The sequence below is a fragment of the Lathyrus oleraceus genome, chromosome 4 (genome assembly GCF_024323335.1).
Source record: "Lathyrus oleraceus cultivar Zhongwan6 chromosome 4, CAAS_Psat_ZW6_1.0, whole genome shotgun sequence".
Classification (NCBI taxonomy): domain Eukaryota; kingdom Viridiplantae; phylum Streptophyta; class Magnoliopsida; order Fabales; family Fabaceae; genus Lathyrus; species Lathyrus oleraceus.
The window spans coordinates 435,248,663-435,275,264 of record NC_066582.1 but is presented as its reverse complement, the minus strand read 5'-3'; the positions used below and the strand labels follow the sequence as shown (position 1 = coordinate 435,275,264).

Below are 26,602 nucleotides of genomic sequence, written 5' to 3'. Positions count from 1 at the left end.
GCCATCGGTTTTTATTCATTCCAAAGGAAAGGGAAAATATCGAGAAAACCCCAAAGTATGGTCGTCGCAACCACGAACAGGTTCGGAAGTCGGTTATGCAAGGGGAAGGTATTAACACCCCTCACATCCATGGTACTCCATGGGAACCATCTAGGATGTTTGCGCTTACGTGTGTCTTATTTATCGAATGCTTGCTTGTTAAGGTTTGCAGAGTGGAGGTAGATTTTAAATTAGTGTGCTCGCCAAGGATTGGGTCCTCGTGCTTACGTATGCCCACTTGTTGAAGTGAGAAATCAGAACCTTCGTAGTTCGTGGGTTTGAAATTGTTTGGTTTGTTTTGTTGATTTTATTACCTTGAAGAAGGGTTTTCGATTGTGTCGCCCTAAGGCTTCAAACAAAAGGTTTGAATGAGTTGAGTTGTTTTTTAGGTTTTGAAGAAAGTGTTATTGATCTCGAATCGCACTAAAGACTATGGATAAAGGTGAATACCCCAAACGATCAAGCCAAACGTCTTGTGTTCGAAGCATTCAAAATGAGTGTAGGAAAGCTCCAGTCTCATCCCTTCTTTATTGCTTAAGGCTCGTGACATACGATCCTAATCGCCATTTGTTGTGGTTTTGAGTTTGATTTGGAAAAGACTGCTTGGCGTTGGATCAAGGGTTTGTTTATTGTTTTTGATTTGAAAAAGAGACCGCTTGACGTTGGATCAAGGGTTTGATTATCGATTTTGAATGGGTGAACGTTTCTAATGCCTAAGGAGTAGCTAACAAGCAATAAAAGAAAACAAGTAAATGCGTACATCGGAAAGGAGAGGGGGGTACATGTAAAGTACAATGGAGTGCAGGAAATAAAAGGTCACATTGTCAGGTAGCCCAAGAGAAAGCCATGTGTGTGCAATTGTATCCTAAACTAGAAAGCACATAAAAGATTACAATTTGTCTTGAATCTTGAATGCTCCTTCCATGTTCGGGTCATATTTGTCCAATGTCCTTTGCAAAGGTCCTAACAACAATCTCTAAGTCCATTCCCATGTCCATTACATGTTTGAGAATTATCCTTTTTTTTATTTTTAAAGTCTTATCCATTTTTAGTCATTTTTTTTAGATGAGATGAATGAAGAATGTACAATGATGTAGCAAAAATAAAATTGCATAAGGTAAATGGCAAAAATTAAATGTTAGGAGCGGAAATTAAAAGTTAGAAGTTAGAATGCGGAAATTAAAAGTTAGAAGTTAATTGTTAGATGTTAGATCAAAGTAGAAAATATTCAAGAAACCAATTATTAAAATATCAAGTCTCTAAACCAATCAATTCTAAAATCAACATTAAATGAAAATTATAAAATTCAAAACAATTACTAAATGAAATTTTGAAATTAAAATAATTATCAAATTCTAAAATATTAACAAATTATATTCTAAAAAATTCAACAATTAACAAAATTAACATTTTAAAATATTAACAAACAATTCTAAAATCATTCTAACATATTAAAATTCTAACACTAGACAATTATCAAATTAATACATCAATTAAACTATTATACCAAAATTAATCTAATGAATTACTTAAACCTAAGAGTAAACCAAATGACTAATTAAACCTAACTAATTAACTACTTAAAACTTTCCAGATTGGGCCTAAATTGGAATGAGAGGGGAAATTCCAAACAAAAAGGGGGTGCATCCCATAGAGGGAGTGTGAAAATACTGAAGGATCGGGCCTATGGCCCAACCTAACCAAAGCTGCCTCAACGGGATGTATATCCCTTACCTTATATTTCTGTGAACAAAACCTCTTCGATGGAAATGCTAGCGCGTACCTAATGACTTCGTCGCGCCGGAGCTCATCGCCAGCGACGACGGAGCTCTCAATCACCTTGCACTCACCTCGCTATTACCGTCTCAAACTCTCAATTCCCAATTTTATACAAGCTCACACGAATCGAATCAAAACCTCTCACGAATATTAAGGAAAAGATTAGATCTCCATACAGAGGAGGTTACGATATCAGAACCGATATGATAGAAACAAGCTTGATTGAAGGATTCTTACTTACCTTCGAAGGCAACGATGCATAAATGAAGGAGATGATGAGCGTGAACTCGAGCATGAAACTTATTCTGAATCTCTTTGTTCTCCTCTTCCTACTTTTGGCTCTACTGTTATGTTTTCGTTGCTTCCATTGAATTCTCCGTCGGGTTTGCAGGTTAGTTGGAAGCGCTGCACTTCAATACGGACTACAGCGAGAGATTTAGTTATGTCATGATTGTTGCGGAACGATTGGGGCGGTGCGACGATTCGTTCATGGATTGAATCACGGTGGAAACGGTGGTTGGTTGAAGGTCTTGATCGTGGAGGTTTAGCAGGTTGAAGAAGAAGGAGGCGGAAGAGTTCGTTATTGGCGGCAGTTTGGGAGGAGAGTTGTTACGGTTATGGTGGTTCTCGGAGAAGGAGAAGCAGAAGATTCTTGAGAGAAAAAAAACTCCTTTCGATCGATGTGAACCACGTATTTATACTCTTTCTTTTTTTTGTGTTTCCAATTTCTATTTCGTTGCCGTTCAGGATTTTGGTTGCCGTTTATGTTGGTTGCATCTCACTTTCTCTTGTTGTCGTTTGCCTTCAGTTTTCGTTTGGATGGTGTAAAGCTTAAGTTGCAGCTCGCATACAAACAATGCAGTCGTTTTCGTTGGCTCGGCGTAGCAACTCATTGTCGCAACCTGAAAAATGGAATGCGAAAAAAAACAACCGGCGAAGAAAGACAGGAGAGTCGCCACCGTGTGTTATTTATCCCAAAGGAGGGAAAGGAAACGCTCGAAGTAAACCTGGAAAAAGGAAAGGACAAGACAGAGTCTCGCAACCAAATCTTGGGTTCGGGAGTCGATTATGCGAAGGGAAGGTATTAGCACCCCTACGCATCCGTAGTACTCTACAGGATCCACTTTTGTAGTTCTTGTCTAGAGGGTGTGGGTTTATCTAATGTGTTATTTACTAAAAAAAGGGGGTCAAAAGAAAATGACTCGCACGGATGTCGCATCCACTGCATACGTATCTCATTTGAATATGAGAATCAGAGTCTTCGTAGCTCGGCTACCTAGGGGTTAAGGGTAATTGTGCTCGCTAAGACATCGCGTCTTATGCCTACGTATCTCATCTGGAATGAGAATCAGAGCAAGCCGTAGTTCGGCTAACTACGGGGTTATGGATTGGGTTTTGGACGAACGACGTTACTACGCAATCTACCGGATGCTCGACCTTTGGAGCCTTACTCGCCTGTAGTAGAAGGAGTTAACGTGTTCTTAGGAGAAGAAAAATCAATGAGTTGGTAGGGTTAGGGATGCTCATGCAAAAAGGCAGTCCTTGACGAAGGAACCTGTAAAAAAATAAACACACAAAAACATTGCCTCCTATCGAGGTCTTCCAGCTAGAAAAGCAGTAAAATGCGGGAAAAATGTAAAAGTACCACGCGGATAAAGATCCGAAGTAACAACAATTAACGGAACAAGGAAACCCTGAGATCCTCCCAAGCTAACACCATCAAAGAAAGTGAGTCAGTACATGTAATCGGAATGAAACCTCCAGGTGGTATCCCACAAATAAAGTGGAACACCAGGCAAGTTATCCCTGCAAAAGTCATCTAAGCCTTCACAAAAACTCAACAAAAGGGTTAGTGAAACATGATAAGCATTTTTTTCATGGATAACAGTATGGTTTCAGAAACCTCAAACCCTGTGGCATACACTTCATCCATCATACCTCAAACATTCAGAGTATTCAACTTCAAAGCACAAAGGTAATGGGAATAAGGGCAAACTTGATTGGAGAGCTTGATTGAAATTGAGTTGCACCCGTGAGGTTTACAAAACAATCTTTAGGGTTTATGTGAGGCAGAGGTGATTCTGTGCAGTTGAGTTCCCTTCAGGGTTTGGAGGCTGCTCTGAGTTCTCTGTCAGGTTTCTCTCCAGGTTTTGTCCAGGGTTTTGTTCCAAGGAAACCTCAGAGTGTTTTGCTTCTCTTCCTTTTTCTGTCTGTTCTCCCTCTTTTATAACCTGATTTTCATGGCTTTGTGGGCTCAAATGAGAGAGGTCCAAGTCCAAGATTTTTCTATTATATTTTATTTATTTAATTAATTTTATTTTTTTTCGTTTTTTTTCTTCGTTTTTTTTTTTTTTTTTTTTTTATTTTAAAATAAAGTTTCTTGGATCTGATTCTGATTGACATGATGAAATGTAATGTATCTAATGTTAAATGACCTAAAAAAATGAATGCGTGAATAAGGAGGGCAAATTTTGGGGTGTTACACTCATTTGCGTGAGTTTGCCGTTGTGGCTTCGTTTTGGACTGTTGTACTAGCTTACTGCAGTTGCGTTTTCGTGTTTTGGATTGTGTTTGCATCTTTTGGAGCTATGTAGCAGGTTATACCGTTGGTTCACGTTTGTACTCGAGATTAATTCGCGTTTCGCAGGTGATTAGCCGCTTACGGACTTGGCTTCACCTGCCTTGCGCTCATGAGGCTTGTTATAGTGGTTGTGTTGGCTTGTGGCGTGTGGACTCTTGCAGATTGAAAATATCTCGCGTGCTTGGAGGTTTGTTTGGCATGCAACTTGGAGTTTGGCTTAAGTTTTCGTGTTGTAGCTTAAGTAGCGCTTCTGTTTATGCTTATGTAGCTTACACGCGTACGACAACTTGGCTTGTGCCCATAGCAGCTAGGAGTGTTGCCTTTTATTTTGTTGCAATATCTTTCTTATTCTGCAATTTGGACTCACACTGGGCCATGGATATATTCTTTATTAAAATGGATTGGATATTAACAATGGATTTAACTCAAAATGGATAATGACTAGATGGTTAAAATGGATTTTGGATAATTGGATTTTAATTGGTGAATGGATATCGAAAATGGATATTCAAATTGGATTATGGTTTTGGTTAATGAATGGATTGTTATTTTGGATTTGAATTTGGATATTTGGTTAATCGATTTGAACTTGAAAAAAAGATTAATGATTCCTGGAGTTAATCAAAACTCAAGAAAATTAATTCTAACCTCAAGAATCAATTTTGAATTAAAATCAATTTGGAAAAGGGGTACGACACCATGATAAAATGATGAATGTATATGCAACGGCTAGATAAATCCAACTGACGCGGCTTGTAAATCGGGTTGAACCATGGTTGAATGAAATGACTAAACAAAATGCACCAGTGCACCAAGAAACTCATGAATTCAAGTCACATGTCGCCTTGTGTCAAACCATGCTTATTCAGATGAAATGAATGGATGCAAATGTTTATGGTTAGTGACCTATATGATTATGTGAAGGGTAAGGCGAATTTTGGGGTATGACAGATGCCCTTATTTAATCTTCTCGGACCTGAATGTATGGATACCAACGACTTCCAAACAATCAAGGTAGGAGATGATTAAATACTTGAATAATAGGAAATTTTCCCGCCCTGAACAAATGGAAAGCAGTGTGAAGATAGGCCACAAGGAGGTCTTCTTCACTGGGATATATGGGAGAACAAACATGTCTTTGCGTAGGGCAGCTGTTGGGAATAGGAATGTCATTTGGTGAATGGATATGTGAGGGGTTATATATGCATGAAGTATGCAGTATGCTAATGCAATATGATTGATTATTTTTTTATTTTATCTCTACTAACAAGTTTTTTGTTTTGAAGGCACCGAGACATAATTTTCCGTTGGGGGATATCTCCTTGGTAATTGTAACTTTTTTTGGAATGGTTTGCCAGGCGAATCCTAGGATTTGGGTTGGCGGATGACCTTACTGAGACGACAGTAGGTAAATTGGGAAGTAAGTAGTGGGTTGTCAGCTCTGAGGTTGGGGACAGAAGCAAAAGCAACACTGATTGTTGGGGATCGAAACATTCTGATCTCAATACTGCGACTAGGGTAAAGCTGGACCTTCTCAACTCTATGGTTGGAAACCAATTGTGATTAACATCGATTCTGAGACTGGAGAAAGGATAGGCGTCAACCCCGAGGTTGATTATATTGGGATTGACATCGACCCTAAGGTCAGGAATAAAGGTAGTAGGCCTCAACTCGGAGGTTGGGTTTGCAGTTATCAACTCTGAGGTTGGAGAATAAGAAAATGATACAACAACTCGAAAGTTGGGGAAAAGGTGGCCATTCCGCTCTGAGACTGGGGATAAAAGGTAGCCGTCAACTCTAAGGTTGGAAAAAGGCAGTCGCTCAACTCTGAGGCTGAAGAAAGATAACTATTCAGCTATGAGGTCGGGGAATAAAGAGACATACAACTCTGAGGTTGGGGGTAACACGATACATTCACTCTGAAGTGTAAAAAAGGTAGATACTCAACTCTGAGGCCGAAAAAGAATGGTAATCGTCAACTCTAAGGTTAGAAAAAGTGGGGTCTAAGCTCTGAGGCTAGAAAGAGATACACCAACTCCGAAGTTGGAAAGATGTAGTTGCTAAACTCTGAGGCTGGGAGCGAAAAATGGTAAACGTTAATTTCGAGGTTGGAAACAAGTAGATGCTCAACTCCGAGGTTGGGAGAATAACTGGTAAACAAAAAATCTGATAACAACTCTGAGGCTGGAAAAGGAATAACAACTCTGAGGTCAGGATAAGGAAAGGCAACATACAACTTTGAGGTTAGTGTAATACGATAAGCAACGACAACTCTGAGGTTGAAAAGGGGGCTACAACACTGCGGTCGGAAAAGGGGTAGCAACACTACGATTGGAAAAGGGGCTACAACACTGCGGTTGGAAAAAGGTACTGCAACACTGCGGTTGGGAAAAGGGACGACAACACTGTGGTTGGAAAAGGAGACTACAACACTGCGGTTGGAAAAGGGGCGACAACACTGCGGCTGCAAATAAGAAAGGTTACCATCAACTATGGGGCTGGGATAAGGAGAGGTGAATATAAAACTCTGAGGTTCGTTAATGAGAAAAGTAACAACAACTCTGAGGCTGGAAAAGGGATAACAACACTGAGGCTGGAAAAGGGGGACAACACTGAGGTTAGACATGAAAGGGATAGACGATAACTCTGAGGTTGGGAATAAGAGAAATAGACAACAACTCTGAGGCTGGAAAGAAGGAAGAAGCAACAACTCTGAGGTTGGAGTAGGAACTGACATCAACTCTGAGATTGGGTATAAGATAGTCTCTCAACTCTGGGGTTAGAGGTAATAGCATCTAAAACTGAGTAAAGGGTGATTATCTGCAGCTTTGCGGTTGGGGAAGAGGTATCAACACCGACGGGTATCAAAAAAAGTGAGACACTGACGATTACTGCTTGATTGGTCTTTCAAATTTGAGAGATAGGGGTTTTGCCAATGAGAATTGGACTTTGCAAGATGTTTGCCAAACAAGGTCTGGGCTTTGGCATGCTATGTCAATTGGGCACTTTGCTGTAGATACGAAAACCTCAGGGGGTCCCACAGGCACAACGACGGGGATGAAGTTTTTGAAATATGGCTGCCCTTCCAGGGACTCACCAAACCTATATTGGGTATTTTGAAACAAGTCAAAATGCAAAGTCTTGACAGAGATAACCCTTCTCGGGCGAAAGGCGACAAGGGGGAGACGTGATTTCGTGCACCAAGCAACGAAATAAACTCACGAAAGGAGAGTTATCTCAATGAAATCATCTCCATGAAGGAGGCAACAGGCTTACGACAGGTAAGCAAAAAGGGAATGACTTCGAACAATCCTGTCGGGGTTGCCGACTAGGAGGTTTACAAAGGTAAAAAAGGTCATTTATTTGCTATTGTGTAATGCCAACAGGGTGGATTATGGAAAGATGCCAATAAAAATGGGAAGCTGAATAGTGCCAAGAGAGCTTTAGGCTTGATTCTTCCTTGTTAGAGAGATTTGTGATATGCTGGATGATATGTATGAATGAAATGATATGAATTATGCATGACAAATTGATGCAATGATATAAGGATCTACGGATGCCCCAATCTTGGGTAAAATGCAATGAATGTTGCAGAAGTTTTTGCTTGGGTTGCAAGGCTTTTGGTTTATGGAAGGTGGGTTCCGTCTCGCATGACTTCCCGACATCTGACCTCTACTGTTGCTGGAGAATGAATCTAACGTAGACCTGCGGATGCCCCGGGCTGGATCCGGAAATGCCTTCCCAGGTAGGGAGGGAACCTTCATATCTTAGGACCGTCTTGCCCCGATCTGTTGGGTATCTGCAAGGATTGCCCTAATCGCAGGTTAAGAAGCAACTTCGTCGTGGATTATCTCATTCGGGTCTGCCCAAGTGTCTTGGAACTACATTCCTCTGATTAACCATTTCAGGGAGATTGACTTCTTGTGCTTGTCATACGGTGAACTAACTTAGGGTGTTTTGCTTTTTATCGCAATGTCGCGGATAGCAAGAGTCGCCACCGACTTTTCTTTTATCCAATAAGGAAAGGTGGAAAAGAACAGGAAAGACCTCAATAGATTTTGGGTTCGGGAGGTACATTATACAAAGGGAGGGTATTAGCACCCTTTGTATCCATGGTTATCCATGGGCTCTTAATTGCTGGATCACTTATATTTTGTCTGAAAAAGTGTTCGTGAATTGTTAAAAAATGTTTCGAAAAGAGAGTTTAACTTTGTAATGATTCTCGTATGAATGTATACAAAGTATTTATCTCGCTTGATTTTGAAAACGGTTTAGAAAAATGTAACTTGGTAATGATTCTAGTATGAACGTATACCAAGTGGTGATTTTCTAGGATTTGCAAAGTGTGAGGGGTGGAAAATGTTTTAGGTTATGATCCAGCAATTGAGAGTTATACCTTCCTAAGGTCGTTATGAACGTTTCCTATCCTTATGAGGGTAAAACTGTCCTTACTATTGAGAAGTAAGTAATTTTACCCTCTGGATGTTTAAGGGTCATCGTAGGGTCATCGATAGGTCATTGAAGGCAACAGTTGTGAGGATACCGTAGCATTCGGAGGGACGATCATCATTTAACCGTAGGCTACACCGAAGGGTCATCGAGGGACGAAATCATATATTCGAGGGCAACATCCGAGGGACTATGATTTATTTTATGATGATTTAATCGAAGGGCCATTGCTAAGTTTATCCCCACATTCGCGGGACATGACCGGGGTACCGTAATATCGTAAGGCAAAAGAGAGGTCCGAGATCACTTATTTAAAGGCAAAGTTTTACAATTAATTAAATAGCCGTAATCAGTTAGGTAATTAGGTCCACATTAAATCGATGAAAACAATACATTAAAAATCAAGCTTGGTAGCTCAAGATGAATCTCCACATTAAAATTAAGTCATTCAAAAGCCATCTCCGTAAGGGGTATCCCACACCTAAAGCGGCAGGCCTAGCCGGCTGTTTCTTCGGAAGTATGCTAGCCTTTACACCATTCAACACACGGGTTAGAGCATTGAGATAAAGTATGATTTGACACTTGCACCATAAAATAAACATAACTGTCATGAACTCAGGCCAAGTGATGCAGAACTATAATAAATCATGATCAGATAAACATAAAGTAGAACAGCAAAGAGACAAAGCAACCACTGTCCCGTTCGCCTCTGCTTCGCCTAGCGAAGGCTCAGCGAATGCTCGCTACAGGCTCGCTTAGCGATGTGCTAGCGAGCGGCCACGGGTTTGGAGTTTGACAGCAGCATGACTTCCGAAAACCTGGACTTTTATGGCATTTGATTACAGGCATAGCATAGACAATTATACAGGATATTCAGGCATACTTATATGAAATCATATTACACATCCGGAAATTTAATCATGATGCCTTGCATGTGCGAAGATGATCGATTAAAAGCATAAAGCATTAGTGATACGCAAACCTGTTAATAACTGAACTTGGTATCGGATGGAGTTGGGCGGCGATAACTTTGGTGCGGAAGAGCGGCCTTCAGGGTTTCTCTACTCGAAATCCTCTAAGTTGAGCTCCAGGGTTTCTGTGCCAGGCTTTCCGTCTGTCTTCCTCTGTGTGTTCCTCTCTGTTTTTCCTCCCGTTTTTGCCCTCCTTTCGTGACTGAAGGCTTGGCTATTTATAGTGCTCTTGTTGTGACCTAATGGGCTCAAAATGAGGTCCAAAACTTCTGATATTCGCAAGCTTCGCTAGGCGAAGGAATTGCTCGCCTAGCGAGCAAGCTAGTTTGGGCTTTTTCTGGATCTGATGCTTCGCTGGGCGAGTGTCATGATGAAGTGTTCGCTAGGCGAAGGAATTGCTCGCCTAGCGAGCAGACCAATTTGGGCCTTTTCTGGATTGGGCCACTCGTGAGCTGGGCTTTTGTCCCTTTAAGGTTAATGCCTTGAAAAACAAATTGGAGTGCCTTGAAAAGTGCCTTGTAATATCAACGGGCAAATTTTGGGGTATGACAGATGCCCCTGTTCAATATTCTTGAACCGAGAGAGTAGAATGGTATGTGCACCATTCGTGGTCTGGAGGTGGAAGATTATTGAACACTAGAATGCCCCGAAAATTTGCGCTTGTCAATTAGTCTTGATGGAGATGGGCTTAAAGATGCCATCCAGGAAGTTTGATGATGGGAGCTTCAGATTATGTCGTACGTTAGACGATATCTGAAGACATGGATGTCATACCGGGTCATACGCTAGACTATACGGTGAGTTATCCATTAGGCTGTTGACTTCACTGGGGAGTCAGGGTGTGCTATACGCTGCTGGGGATAAGGGATCAGAATGGATCATACACTGGACCGTATCTGATTACCAGAGTGATTCGTTCATTAGGCGGATGACTTCGCTGAGGGTGAAAAATCAGAACGGATCGTACGTTAGATCGTCTCTGAATTGAAGATCCAAATGGGTTTTATGCCAGACTGTATTGGAGTTGTAGGATGAGCCGTCCGTTAGGCTGTGTCTGATGATGAAAGGGGGTAGTCGTACGCTAGACTACACTTCAGAAATGTACCGTACACTAGGTAGCATCTGAGTAACAGAATGAGCCGTCCGTTAGGCTGAATCTGCTGAAAAGGGAGTAGTCGTATACTGGACTACAATTCAGAAATGTACCTGTCACTAGGTAGCATCTGAGTAACAGAATGGGCCGTCCGTTAGGCTGAATCTGCTGAAAAGGGAGTAGTCGTATACTAGACTACAATTCAGAAATGTACCTGTCACTAGGTAGCATCTGAGGAGATGAAGGTCTAACTTGGTCGTACATTAAACCATATCTGAGCAGAATGAGCCGTCCATTAGGCTGAATCTGCTGAAAAGGGAGTAGTCGTATACTAGACTACAATTCAGAAATGTACCTGTCACTAGGTAGCATCTGAGTAGATGAAGGTCTAACTGGGTCGTACATTAGACCGTACTTGAGTTGTTGAAGATCAGAGTGGATCGTATGCTAGATCGTATCTGAGTTGTTGAAGGTCAGAATGAATCGTACGCTAGATCGTATCTGAGTTGTTGAAGGTCAGAATGGATCATACGTTAGATCGTATCTGAGTTGTTGAAGGTCAGAATGGATCATACGTTAGATCGTATCTGAGTGGACGGAGTCATATGTTGGGCTGAATCAGAATGAACCGTACGTTAGGCCGAATCTGATAGTATTTGTGTAGGCTGTATTTGCGATAAATGTATGGGATGAGCTTAGAGATGTTATCGTTAGGAGGATGTCAGAATGAATGTTGATGTGGAGTATATCTGAAAGATGTATCTGAAGAAGAAAGTAGCCGTACGCTAGACTACACCTCGGAATATACCGTACGCTAGGCAGTATCTAAGGAATATAGTTGAATCTTGAATGTAATTGATATAGATGTCCGTCTGAATGGACCTTTGTGTTGATTGTATCAAGAGGATAATTAACCTGAAAAATAAAGTTAGCTTCATGCCATGTCATGATGCATGAGATGCAAATGTTGTATGCATGCGTGTGCTGTGAAGTGATGTGATGAGTGAATTATGCGTCTGGAATAAATGAGAGCATTGTATGCATGTATATGTTATGAAATGATGTAATGTATATGATGCGGAATGAAAATTGTATGTAGGTATGTGATGTGAAATGATGTAATGAATGCACTATGTGTCTGAAACGTTCTTCCAGGGGACTCTATTGGGGAAATGGATCTAGTCTTCTGGTCGGAGATATTTGTATTGATGATCCTTTCTTAGCTGGGGGATACCTGATTTCTGTCTGACGATGAAAACACTCAACAGAGCCTGGCTGGGGATGGAAGAGATGACCTGTTTGTCTGGTGGTGCCGACCTCTTCTGGGGAATAATTGGCGTTACCGGGGAATCGAATTAGCAACGGATTCATTGGGAAGCATGGTTAGACCTTCTCCTTGGTCCTGAAGTCTTGTAGTAATCGCTATTTCTATTTTAGGCATGTATTTTGGTAAACATTGATCATATTCAAATGCATATATCAATTCAAATTAAATCAATGGACGTTTATGCAAACAAAACAGAAAAAGTGAAAACAAAAGCATCTTTTTTGGAGATAAAATTGTATTGATTTTGAAAGAGGGCCTATAAACAGGCAATTTGTGTACAAGGAGACAAAAATCCTAGTAAGAGGAAATTGTCAAGAAAACAAAGAGAAAGCTATGCCGAAAACGTCCTATTGACTTTAATTCCACTACTGCCATTATGTCCTCAAGCCTCTCATCTCCTGCTGTCGGATAGAAGTGATTGGCTTGTTCGGTCCCTTGAAACTTGGGTGAAGCTAACGGAGAACGGGACATAGTTATACGCTTTAATCTCTAATTTTTGCCTGGACCGCCTTTTCAGGTTTTCAGCCCACCAGGATGCCCTTTTTTGCCCAAGCCGCCTTTTCAGGTTTTCGGCTTGCCGGGTGCACATTTTTTATGTTTATCCCTAATTTTTGCCCGAACCTTTTTGGTTCGCCGGGATGCCCTTACTTTTGCCTAGGTACGTCGACCTAGCAGGTCTCTTTTATGCGTAGTATTTTTTGACTATGTTTGTGTTCACGGGATGTGGGAAGTCTTCGCCATCCATCGTAGCGAGTATCATGGCTCCACCAGAGAATACCTTCTTAACCACAAATGGCCCTTCGTATGTGGGAGTCCATTTGCCTCTGGGATCACCTTGTGGTATAATGATACGCTTGATCACCAAGTTGCCAATTGACTCTTTTGTTAAATGCCTGGGTCATGCGTTTCTGATATATCTGCCCATGACAAACAGCCGCAAGTCTCTTCTCATCAATCAAATTTATCTGATCGAGTCGAGTCTGAATCCATTCGTCTTCATCTAAGCCCGCCTCTTTCATGATTCTCAGAGAGGGAATCTGAACTTCCATTGGTAAAACGGCTTCCATTCCATAGACTAAAGAGAAAGGGGTTGCCCCTGTCGAGGTGCGCGCTGAAGTGTGATAACCATGAAGAGCAAACGGTAACATCTCATGTCAGTCTTTGTATGTTATGTCGTTTTTTGTATGATCTTCTTGATATTCTTATTAGCAGTTTCCACGGCGCCGTTCGTCTTTGGCCGGTACGGAGAAGAGTCATGGTGCTTTATTTTGAACTGCGTGTAGAGTTCAGTTTAGTACCATTATCAGTGATAACTCTCTCAGGAGACAGCAGGTTTCTCAAATAGATATTTGATAGAATCCCTCTTAGAAGTCAATAAAGTGGTATGATTCAACATATACTGTCTTAGTCGGCGAGCAACCCAGGCCAAAGCACAGCAAGCTTTCTCGAGCTGTGAGTATCTTGTTTCACAGTCGGTACCTTTTGCTAAGGCAGTATATGGCATGCTCTTTTCGACCAGACTCGCCATGTTGCCCCAGCAAACCCTATTGAATTTTTCTAACACGGTCAAATACATGATTAGAGGTCTTCTTTCAACTGGTAGCATCAGAATTGGAGGTTCTTGGAGATACTTCTTGATTTTGTCGTTCATCATTCCGTACCATCTCTTGATTTTTTCTCAGTAATTTGAAGATGGGCTTGCAGGTAGCAGTCAAGTGTGGAATGAATTGGGCAATGTAATTCAAGTGTCCCAAGAAACATCTGACTTCTTTCTTGTCTATTTCAGTACCCAGATTTGTAATTTCAATTGATTCCTCTTGCGGCTGTATGGTCTTTTCCTTTTGTAGTACCAGTCTGGCAAGTTCACCAGGGACTTCACAATCTTCCTCACTTCCATCCTCGGCTTGGTAGATCGGATTTTCAAAGTCATAATGAACAGTAGCAGAACTATTATCAACAGGATCCAGAGTGGATATGGATCGGAAAACTGTTACGTGCGTGTGTGCAAGAAAACATAGCTTGTTTGAAAAATGACAGGAAAGATAAAGAGCGCAATATTTGAATGCAAAAAGTCCATCGATTTATTGAATGTAAATATGCTTATGAAAATGACAAAACCCTTGAAAAATTAGCTATTGTGCCCCGGGTATAGACACAATGCTTTGAAACACAAAAATAGCAATAATAATTACTCCTGACTAAAGGAAATCGGGATAGTGTCTTCAGCCTTCCAATTATTGAGTCCGTCATCAATTATTGGGAAAATCCAGCTATCCAAGTCATAATCGTTATCAGTATCTTCCACAGCATTGACAGTCTCGTCATGATTAGGCAGAGGGGCAGTGATGCCATTAGGAGTCTCCGGAGGATCAAAGGTAGTCGCCTGTATCTTCCCACTTCGAATGCCACTTTCAACATGTTCACCTGTTAATATAAGTTCAGTGAAACCCAATGAGGAACTCCTCAATAGATGGCTGTAGAATGGGCCAGTCAGTGTGCTCATGAACATGTCCACCAATTCTCGATCGGTCATAGGGGGTTTGACTCTGCCAGCCAAATCTCTCCATTTTTGAGCATATTCTTTGAAACTTTCTTTAGATCCCATAGTCATATTCTGCAACTGTAGCCGAGTAGGCGCTAGTTCAGAATTATACCGGTAGTGCTTGTAGAAAGCTGTCGCTAAATCAGTCCATGTGTGGATGTTAGAGCTCTCGAGCTGATAATACCACTCCAACTGTGTGCCAGACAAACTCTCTTGGAAGAAATGGATCCATAGATTCCTATCAGTGGTGTGCGGCTGAATCTTTCTCACATAAGCTCTCAGATGCATCTGAGGACAAGACGCACCATCGTACTTAGTGAAAATGGGGATTTTGAATTTGCGAGGAATGGTCACATCGGAGACCAGACCCAAACTTTCGAAATCCAGACCAGGCGCCTTCTGACCCTCCATAGCTAGCATGCGTTCTTCCAGCAACTTGTATTTGTCATCTCTGGGAGAGTACTGTTCATTTTCATAATTCTCATCGTCATCCTCAGGGTTGGAGAAATCAGCATTCTCTTCCTCTGAATCATCCTCCGCCCCTTGTTCTGGACCATTCGGGATTCCAAACTTGACTCCTGCGGTCTGTCCTTTACGCCTTCTTCCCGGGTTAATGAAACTCACAGCTTTCTTGTCTTTCTTCTTGTCGACCAAAAGAGCCTTCAGTTCCTCCTGCCCCTTGGATAAGCTTAGCATCATCTCCTTGAATTGAGCATTCTGAGTCTGGAGATCTTTGACAGTTTGTTCGAGATCCATTTTTCTGTTTGGAGGAAAACCGTGAGAACACTGATCCCTTTAGAGTACCTGTTATGCTATGTTATGCTATGTAATGCATGAAATGTTTTCAAGGCCTTTTGGAATTTAACTTTGCATAAACTACCAAAAAGGGAAACTTTTTTTTATTTTGTTTTTTTTTGTTTTTTTTTTGTTTTTTTTTGTTTTTTTTTAGTTTTTTTTTTTAGTTTTTTTTTTATACAAAACAGAGCAAAGTTAAATCCCTAAGTCCTTGAAATGGTTAGTACAATGTTATGATGTCATGATGTTATGATGTTAAGATGTTATGAGGTTAAATAAATAACAAGCACAAGCAAGTCACACAACCATCATTCCTAGGTTTTAAGGCTTGCATGAGTTCCATAGGTAAGTACCCTCCCCACTGAAGTTTGGTTGGTTCAACCTGTCCTAGAATAGTAACCGGGCTCTAGAAGGATCTCAAATCATCGATCTTCCCTTAAGTCCACTTCAGTGCAACACCAAGTGGTTGACCAAAGCTTCCCTAAAGTCCAATCTCAAAGAGTGTAGTATCGAGTATCAACCAACCCCAGTCGGAACCAAAGTCAGTTATCTCACTACTTTCTAATGGCTAGGATGAGTCAATTAGGGTTCTAAAGGTCTGGTTAATGCTTTGATGACACCACGCGAATGCCAAATTTTTCCTCAAGTAAACATGAGGAACATCAGGACATCCAAAGTGTCACATTAACCGTAGCCATCATTTTAACCATTCCAGTATACGCCGGATGGTCACGATGATCTATTGCTACTTACCTAAGGTACACTAGATCCGGGTGTAGGATCTTTCACTCAAGAATACTCAAGCAATCCCTTAAAAGTAAATCGGACAATTTTAAATAAGTGATCTTGTTTTTAAGGTAACCTCTCTTTTTAAAGTATCCCCAGCAGAGTCGCCAGTTCTGTCATACGGTGAACTGACTTGGGGTATTTTGCTTTTTATCGCAATGTCGCGGATAGCAAGAGTCGCCACCGACTTTTCTTTTATCCAATAAGGAAAGGTGGAAAAGAACAGGAAAGACCTCAATAGATTTTGGGTTCGGGAGGTACATTATACAAAGGGAAGGTATTAGCACCCTTTGTATCCATGGTTATCCATGGGCTCTTAATTGCTGGATCACTTATATTTTGTCTGAAAAAGTGTTCGTGAATTGTTAAAAAATGTTTCGAAAAGAGAGTTTAACTTTGTAATGATTCTCGTATGAATGTATACAAAGTATTTATCTCGCTTGATTTTGAAAACGGTTTAGAAAAATGTAACCTGGTAATGATTCTAGTATGAACGTATACCAAGTGGTGATTTTCTAGGATTTGCAAAGTGTGAGGGGTGGAAAATGTTTTAGGTTATGATCCAGCAATTGAGAGTTATACCTTCCTAAGGTCGTTATGAACGTTTCCTATCCTTATGAGGGTAAAACTGTCCTTACTATTGAGAAGTAAGTAATTTTACCCTCTGGATGTTTAAGGGTCATCGTAGGGTCATCGATAGGTCATTGAAGGCAACAGTTGTGAGGATACCGTAGCATTCGGAGGGACGACCATCATTTAACCGTAGGCTACACCGAAGGGTCATCGAGGGACGAAATCATATATTCGAGGGCAACATCCGAGGGACTATGATTTATTTTATGATGATTTAATCGAAGGGCCATTGCTAAGTTTATCCCCACATTCGCGGGACATGACCGGGGTACCGTAATATCGTAAGGCAAAAGAGAGGTCCGAGATCACTTATTTAAAGGCAAAGTTTTACAATTAATTAAATAGCCGTAATCAGTTAGGTAATTAGGTCCACATTAAATCGATGAAAACAATACATTAAAAATCAAGCTTGGTAGCTCAAGATGAATCTCCACATTAAAATTAAGTCATTCAAAAGCCATCTCCGTAAGGGGTATCCCACACCTAAAGCGGCAGGCCTAGCCGGCTGTTTCTTCGGAAGTATGCTAGCCTTTACACCATTCAACACACGGGTTAGAGCATTGAGATAAAGTATGATTTGACACTTGCACCATAAAATAAACATAACCGTCATGAACTCAGGCCAAGTGATGCAGAACTATAATAAATCATGATCAGATAAACATAAAGTAGAACAGCAAAGAGACAAAGCAACCACTGTCCCGTTCGCCTCTGCTTCGCCTAGCGAAGGCTCAGCGAATGCTCGCTACAGGCTCGCTTAGCGATGTGCTAGCGAGCGGCCACGGGTTTGGAGTTTGACAGCAGCATGACTTCCGAAAACCTGGACTTTTATGGCATTTGATTACAGGCATAGCATAGACAATTATACAGGATATTCAGGCATACTTATATGAAATCATATTACACATCCGGAAATTTAATCATGATGCCTTGCATGTGCGAAGATGATCGATTAAAAGCATAAAGCATTAGTGATACGCAAACCTGTTAATAACTGAACTTGGTATCGGATGGAGTTGGGCGGCGATAACTTTGGTGCGGAAGAGCGGCCTTCAGGGTTTCTCTACTCGAAATCCTCTAAGTTGAGCTCCAGGGTTTCTGTGCCAGGCTTTCCGTCTGTCTTCCTCTGTGTGTTCCTCTCTGTTTTTCCTCCCGTTTTTGCCCTCCTTTCGTGACTGAAGGCTTGGCTATTTATAGTGCTCTTGTTGTGACCTAATGGGCTCAAAATGAGGTCCAAAACTTCTGATATTCGCAAGCTTCGCTAGGCGAAGGAATTGCTCGCCTAGCGAGCAAGCTAGTTTGGGCTTTTTCTGGATCTGATGCTTCGCTGGGCGAGTGTCATGATGAAGTGTTCGCTAGGCGAAGGAATTGCTCGCCTAGCGAGCAGACCAATTTGGGCCTTTTCTGGATTGGGCCACTCGTGAGCTGGGCTTTTGTCCCTTTAAGGCTAATGCCTTGAAAAACAAATTGGAGTGCCTTGAAAAGTGTCTTGTAATATCAACGGGCAAATTTTGGGGTATGACAGTGCTCTTAGGGTGGCTTACCCCAGTACGAGCCTTGAAGTAACTTTGCCTCTGGCTGGCTGATTTTTGAGGGAATGTCCCTGATTCACTAATCTTCAGAGAGATTGATTGAATCTCGCCTTGACTACTTCAGATTGACTGAATCTTATAGAGATTTCTCGACGTGACTGCCTCTAATCAATGATATCTCGAAGCGGTTTGTCTTTCTGCTCGACAGAGTCTTCAGACCTTCTGATTGATGTGATCAAAAGAGAAGTGGCTTGCCTATGCTCAACGGAGGTCTCAGGCGTTTGAAACCATCAAGTTCTTTCATTGTGGCAGATCTCTTGATGTCAGGTGCTCACTCACGAGTAAGACAAGTTCATTTTTGGAAATGATAATGCAATGTCATTTTTATGCAGTTTTGAAATCCAAACATGCTCACTAAAATTCTAACATTTAATGAATGCATCATTGATAACGAATGTCACATATCAATATCAACACATATGAGTAAATTGATGAGGAGTCAGTTTTAACACGATCGTTCTGACTATAGTACGCCTTCGAAATAAACCTTTGCTTCAATTAGGTCTTTTAAGGGTTGTAACATGGTCTGGTTCCCGGTTTCAGAAAGAAAGGATACAAGGCTCGAACCTATCCTAACCCACCCGTTCTTCGTGATGTTTTCCAGTCCTATGTTCAACTAGTTTGAGACAAGCACTCTTCTTCTAAAATGGATTTTGAAGCGATGGTTAATGAACCCAAGAGGTTTTTGGTGTGGCAGTCATGCACCTTCTATTTGGTTTGGTAGCCACACGATTTTGTTCTTGTTGAGGATTTTCTTTTGATTCCTCGTTTGCAGATTTGTTTTTTTTTTCAATTTCCTTACTTTTGCTGGATTGGTTCAGATTTACAATCCGCAAGGATGCCCTAATTTTTGCCTAAGTCACTTGTTTTCGAGTTTTCGACTTAGCGGGCTTTCTTTCTTTTTTGTTTTTGTTTTCTTTCTTTATTTCTTTTTGCTGAAACAAATCGTGTGACGTTTGTCCATTGATTTGAATGGGTTGTGACCACCTCGTGCCTCTATGGGTAAGGGACAACCATTTGGAATTTGGTGGTTTCCGACCTCTTATAAGGGATAAGATATGGTTGGTCCTCAGATGGGACACTCCTCTTTTGAAGTTTGAATGCTAGGTCAAACTGACTGACGACTACCCTTCCCCGGTTTAAGATTAAGGGTTTTATTTTTAAGAAAGAAACTCCTACTCCTTGGCTCGAAGGGGTTAACTAGGGATTATCTTCCTTATATCTCCGGTGTTTGGGATTTGAAATAATGCCTTACATCATCAGCACAGTTTTATTCCAAAGCGTACGAGCAGTGAATTTGTGTCGTGTTTTTAATTTCATCCTCCTCCTCCAAAAACCAACATTTGAATATTGATAAGATAAAGTATGAGTGGACACGAATGGATTTATTCAAAACATGCATATTCATTTCAATGTCATTATTATTCAAAAACAAACGAGTTTATTACAAATGATGGTTACAAATGACAAACAAGAAAATCACACATGAATGATTGAACCAAAGATTGCTTGAATGAACCGCTTTATCCTCCCACTGCTTGGGGTCTTGGTTCTGGAAAAAGCTGACGAGACAGTTCCACAGATACAAATCTTTTAGATCCACTGCTGTTCTGACTATAGCGCTGCAGATGTACTTTCCTGCACGGGTTTTTTTGGAATAATTGGCTTGAACGATATTGCTTTTAAGTCAATCAAGTCTTGTACTTTATGCTTGAAGACATTGCAATTCTCGATCGAGTGCCCCCGCGTCCCAGAGTGATACTCGCAGCTGACGTTCATGTCATACCCGGGAGGAAAAGGTACAAGAAGAGCCTTAGTTTCTCTCAGCTGGACCTGCGAATCCTTGAGCAAGTGAGCTAGCAGAATCCCATACGGCATGGGAATTGGATCAAACCTTCTGGGAGGCCTCCTTGGTCCTTGTCTACCCTGCTGATAGTAGTTCTGTTGTTGTGGAGAAACATGTTGCTGAGGAGCATAGGGTTGCTGATATTGCACCGCTGGAGGACCAGTTGGAATGACATATGCTGGCTGCGGATACGTGTTAGGTGTTACTGCTGCCACCGGATAGTATGGCATTTGATAACCTCCATCTCCCCCTTGAGCGATAACATTGGTCTCTCCTTCCTTCTTCTTTGAGAATCCGGAATGAGGCTTCTTCGCTCCACTAGCCGCAGTTGTCGTGTCTTGTATCTTGCCGATCTTCAAGCCATTCTCAAATCGCTCACCGACAATGACCAAGTCCGAGAATCCTGAGGTGGTACTCCCAATCATTTTTTCAAAATACGGCCCTTGAAGGGTATCCACGAACATGTTTATCAGCTCTCTTTCGAGAAGAGGGGGCTGAACCCTGGCAGCCAGGTCTCTCCATCATTGAGCGTACTCTTTGAACAACTCATCCGGCTTCTGAGAAAGGCTTTGGAGCCGAGTCTGATTGGGAGCCATATCTAAGTTATACTGATAATGCTTCAAGAAGGCTTCAGCAAGTTCCCTTCAGGTTCGTATATGCGTGCGCTCGAGCTGCATATACCATTCTAGAGAAGCTCCACTAAGACTATCCTGGAAAAAGTGCATTAAGAGTTTCTCGTCATTAGAATGAGCGGCCATCTTTCTGCAGAAAGCTCGGATGTAGGTCTTTGGACAAGTGACCCCTTGATACTTTTCAAAGCTCGGGACTTTGAACTTGGAAGGGATTTTCACGTCTGGCACCAGGCACATGTAGGCAGCATCCAACCCAAAGGTATCAGGACCTTGCATCGCCTTGAATCTCTCCTCCATCATTTGAAATCTCCTTTCGATGTCAGCAGGAGAAGGACCAAAAGCTTCATAAACTGAGTCAACCTTCATAGTGAAGAAAGCGTCATGTTGTTCGTCAATCTCAGGTTGGAATCTCCAATTGGCGGGGATATTGAACGTCTGATTAGCATTTTGATACACCGGACCTCTTTCGGGAGGTGGATGAGCTACATCAGGCGTACCAGCTCCTCCTGGTGGATTCATCGGTATAGTCACAACAACAGGGTTGGCAGTAGAGGCTCTCAGATTAGCCTGACGCATTTCCTCTTGTCCCCTAGCCAGAGCTTGTAGGGCTTCAACAAGTTGACCCATCTGAGCCTTCACAGTGGTCATATCCTCCCTCATAGCAGCTTGGTTCTACTCCAACTGATCCATAAGCAATTTCTAATTATTGCGCATGTAGTATGAATGTCGGGAAGCCAACTTGACTGTGGCTGATTCTGGATAGAAGGGTAGAATGGTAAGTTTTCTGGCTTTTGTTTGATGACATGCAGAATGATGCATGAATATTGTATTTGAATATTTTTTTATGATGCATGAGTGAGTGAATGAATGATATACAAGCATGGTTCCCACAAGTCGAACACACAAGTTGGCATGGTATCACATGTTCGAGATACAGATGGAGGATAACTCTGATTGCTTACTTATAATGGGATCTGACCGTTCATAGTCTAGGGTTAGATAGTGACCCCAGAGTCATCGATTCATTTGGCTGTTTTCCGCTTATGGCAAAAGCTTGTCGGTCGTCAACTCCATCAAATGAGCCTCTTCTGGGTGAGATCTTCGTACCGACCCACACGAGAAAAGCTTCTCGGGGGCCCGCACTATGTGACCATCGACATCGGGTTCTAGACAAGGGTCTCAAAGTCATGAACCTCCTTGACTGTTTGCCGCTTACGGCAAAAGCTTGTCGGTCGTCAACTCCATCAAGAAGATCTACTTTGAGTGAGATCTTCGTACCGATCCACACGAGAAAAGCTTCACGGGGACCCGTACTACGCGACCATCAACCTTAATGGGCCATAGGTTTAATGTTCTACAAAGGTCCTTAGAGTCATGGATCCTAATGAAGACATTGATCGCTTACGCCAAAAGCTTGACGGTCGTCAACGTCTCCAAAAGAATCTACTCTAAGTCAGGTTCTGGTATCGATCCTTACGAGAAAAGCTTCTTGGTGGCCCATACTACTCAACCTCTCCTATCTCAAGTTCGCACTCTAGACTCGGGTAGAGAGTCTTTCCCACAAGGTTACATGCAATCAAAGTAGTATCCATCACTACCATTGAATAGTGGAACCGCATAATAGATTAAAATTTAAAGCAAAGGCAATAAATAAGGCAAACAATCAAAAGGATAAGCATCCACACACGCGAGGAAGCAACCTAGTTTAGGCTTGACTTGCTTAGGGAGAGAGTCGCCAGCTGTCGCTACGCGAAAAATACAGAGTTGCCATCGGTTTTTATTCATTCCAAAGGAAAGGGAAAATATCGAGAAAACCCCAAAGTATGATCGTCGCAACCACGAACAGGTTCGGAAGTCGGTTATGCAAGGGGAATGTATTAGCACCCCTCACATCCATGGTACTCCATGGGAACCATCTAGGATGTTTGCGCTTACGTGTGTCTTGTTTATCGAATGCTTGCTTGCCAAGGTTTGCGGAGTGGAGGTAGATTTTAAATTAGTGTGCTCTCCAAGGATTGGGTCCTCGTGCCTACGTATGCCCACTTGTTGAAGTGAGAAATCAGAGCCTTCGTAGTTCGTGGGTTTGAAATTGTTTGGTTTGTTTTGTTGATTTTATTACCTTGAAGAAGGGTTTTCGATTGTGTCGCCCTAAGGCTTCAAACAAAAGGTTTGAATGAGTTGAGTTGTTTTTTAGGTTTTGAAGAAAGTGTTATTGATCTCGAATCGCACTAAAGACTATGGATAAAGGTGAATACCCCAAACGATAAAGCCAAATGTCTTGTGTTGGAAGCATTCAGAATGAGTGTAGGAAAGCTCCAGTCTCATCCCTTCTTTATCGCTTAAGGCTCGTGACGTACGATCCTAATCGCCATTTGTTGTGGTTTTGAGTTTGATTTGGAAAAGACCGCTTGACGTTGGATCAAGGGTTTGTTTATTGTTTTTGATTTGAAAAAGAGACCACTTGACGTTGGATCAAGGGTTTGATTATATATTTTGAGTGGGTGAATGTTCCTAATGCCTAAGGAGTAACTAACAAGCAATAAAAGAAAACAAGTAAATGCGTACATCGGAAAGGGGAGGGGGTACATGTAAAGTACAAGGAAGTGCAGGAAATAAAAGGTCTCATTGTCAGGTAGCCCAAGAGAAAGCCATGTGTGTGCAATTATGTCATAAACTAGAAAGCACATAAAAGATTACAATTTGTCTTGAATCTTGAATGCTCCTTCCATGTTCGGGTCATATTTGTCCAATGTCCTTTGCAAAGGTCCTAACAACAATCTCTAAGTCCATTCCCATGTCCATTACATGTTTGAGAATTATCCTTTTTTTATTTTTAAAGTCTTATCCATTTTTAGTAATTTTTTTAGATGAGATGAATGAAGAATGTACAATAATGTAGCAAAAATAAAATTGCATAAGGTAAATGGCAAAAATTAAATGTTAGGAGCGAAAATTAAAAGTTAGAAGTTAGAATGCGGAAATTAAAAGTTAGAAGTTAATTGTTAGATGTTAGATCAAAGTAGAAAATATTCAAGAAAGCAATTATTAAAATATCAAGTCTCTAAACCAATCAATTCTAAAATCAACATTAAATGAAAATTCTAAAATTCAAAACAATTACTAAATGAAATTCTGAATATAAAACAATTATCAAATTCTAAAATATTCACAAATTATATTCTAAAAAATTCAACAATTAACAAAATTAACATTTTAAAATATTAACAAACAATTCTAAAATCATTCTAACATATTAAAATTCTAACACTAGACAATTATCAAATTAATACATCAATTAAACCATTATACCAAAATTAATCTAATGAATTACTTAAACCTAAGAGTAAACCAAATGACTAATTAAACCTAACTAATTAACTACTTAAAACTTTTCAGATTGGGCCTAAAATGGAACGAGAGGGAAAAGTCCAAACAAAAAGGGGGTGCATCCCATAGAGGGAGTGTGAAAATACTGAAGGATCGGGCCTAAGGCCCAACCTAACCAAAGCTGCCTCAACGGGATGTATATCCCTTACCTTATATTTCTGTGAACAAAACCTCTTCGATGGAAATGCCAGCGCGTACCTAATGACTCCGTCGCGCCGGAGCTCATCGCCAGCGACGACGGAGCTCTCAATCACCTTGCACTCACCTCGCTATTACCGTCTCAAACTCTCAATTCCCAATTCTATACAAGCTCACACGAATCGAATCAAAACCTCTCACGAATCTTAAGAAAAAGATTAGATCTCTATACGGAGGTTACGATATCAGAACCGATATGATAGAAACAAGCTTGATCGAAGGATTCTTACCTACCTTCTAAGGCAACGATGCATAGATGAAGGAGATGATGAGCGTGAACTCGAGCATGAAGCTTCTTCTGAATCTCTTTGTTCTCCTCTTCCTACTTTTGGCTCTACTGTTATGTTTTCGTTGCTTCCATTGAATTCTCCGTCGGGTTTTCAAGTTAGTTGGAAGCGCTGCACTTCAATGCAGACTACATCGAGAGATTTAGTTATGTCGTGATTGTTGCGGAACGATTGGGGCGGTGCGATGATTCGTTCGTGGATTGAATCACGGTGGAAACGGTGGTTGGTTGAAGGTCTTGATTGTGGAGGTTTAGCAGGTTGAAGAAGAAGGAGGCGGAAGAGTTCGTTATTCGCAGCAGTTTGGGAGGAGAGTTGTTACGGTTGTGGTGGTTCTCAGAGAAGGAGAAGCAGGAGATTCTTGAGAGAAAAAAAACTCCTTTCAATCGATGTGAACCACGTATTTATACTCTCTCTTTCTTTAGCGTTTCCAATTTCTATTTCGTTGCCGTTCAGGATTTTGGTTTCCGTTTATGTTGGTTGCATCTCACTTGCTCTTATTGTCGTTTGCCTTCAGTTTTCGTTTGGATGGTGTAAAGCTTAAGTTGCAGCTCGCATACAAACAATGCGGTCGTTTTCGTTGGCTCGGCGTATCAGCTCGTTTGCGTGAGTTTACCGTTGTGGCTTCATTTTGGATTGTTGTACTAGCTTACTGCAGTTGCGTTTCCATGTTTTGGATTGTGTTTGCGTCTTTTGGAGCTATGTAGCAGGTTATACCGCTGGTTCGCGTTTGTACTCGAGATTAAGCCGCGTTTCGCAGGTGATTAGTGTCGCATCCGCGAAAAACAACCGGCGGGCAAAACAAAACAAACAGAGCCGCCACCGGGCGTTATTTATCCCAAAGAGGGAAAGGAAACGCTCGAAGTAAACCTGGAAAGGAAATGGTCTTACGACCGGAGATTGCAAGGATCGGGAGTCGGTTACGCAAGGGGAAGGTATTAGCACCCCTCACGTCCGTCGTACTCGACGGGATCCACGCTCAGGAAGATAGGATAAGGTTGCTAAATAATTGCTCAAAACATGCACACACACTGGAATAACAAGACAGGAGGAAGAAGACGGAAGAAGAAAACTCGGCAGGATGTCGCATCCTGGTCCTACGTAGTTTGTCAGAAACAAACATCAGAGTGAACGTAGTTCGGGGAAACGGGAAACGTGCTCGCTAGGATATCGCATCCTATGCCTACGTATCTCATCTGGAATGAGAATCAGAGCTACCGTAGTTCGGCTAACGCACGCCGAAACAAAACACACACACAAGAAACCGACTGCCAATCGCTGGGCTTACGTCAGACTCCACACAAACAGGCAAACATGGAAACCGAATGCCAATCGCTGGACTTACATCAGACTCCGAACCAACAAACACACACTGGAAACCAACTGCCAATCGCTGGACTTACGTCAGACTCCACACAAACAAACACTAATAGGATACGGAATACCAATCACTGGTCTTACATCCATCTCCTAACACACACAAGAAGGTTAACAAACAAACAAGTTAGTAGGGAGTCTGATACTCGAGCCTAATAACTGTCAAGCAAACACACTCAAAAAGAAAAAGGGTGCCCGGAGAGATCTCGTACGATCTCCTGCCTACGTACCTCATCTGGTATGAGGATCAGGGCAACGTAGTTCCCCTTAACAGGGGAGAAACTTTCTCCT

At 41.5% G+C, this 26,602-nt stretch overlaps 1 long non-coding RNA gene across 1 annotated transcript; it reads left to right on the top strand.

Annotated features, from left to right (window-relative positions):
* Positions 1–1,851: 1,851 nt before the first annotated feature.
* On the top strand, positions 1,852–25,599 carry LOC127075922 (uncharacterized). Its single transcript, XR_007786702.1, has 3 exons — positions 1,852–2,001; positions 24,827–25,334; positions 25,452–25,599. It is a non-coding gene; the product is annotated as an uncharacterized LOC127075922 (long non-coding RNA).
* The last annotated feature ends 1,003 nt before the right edge of the window (positions 25,600–26,602 follow it).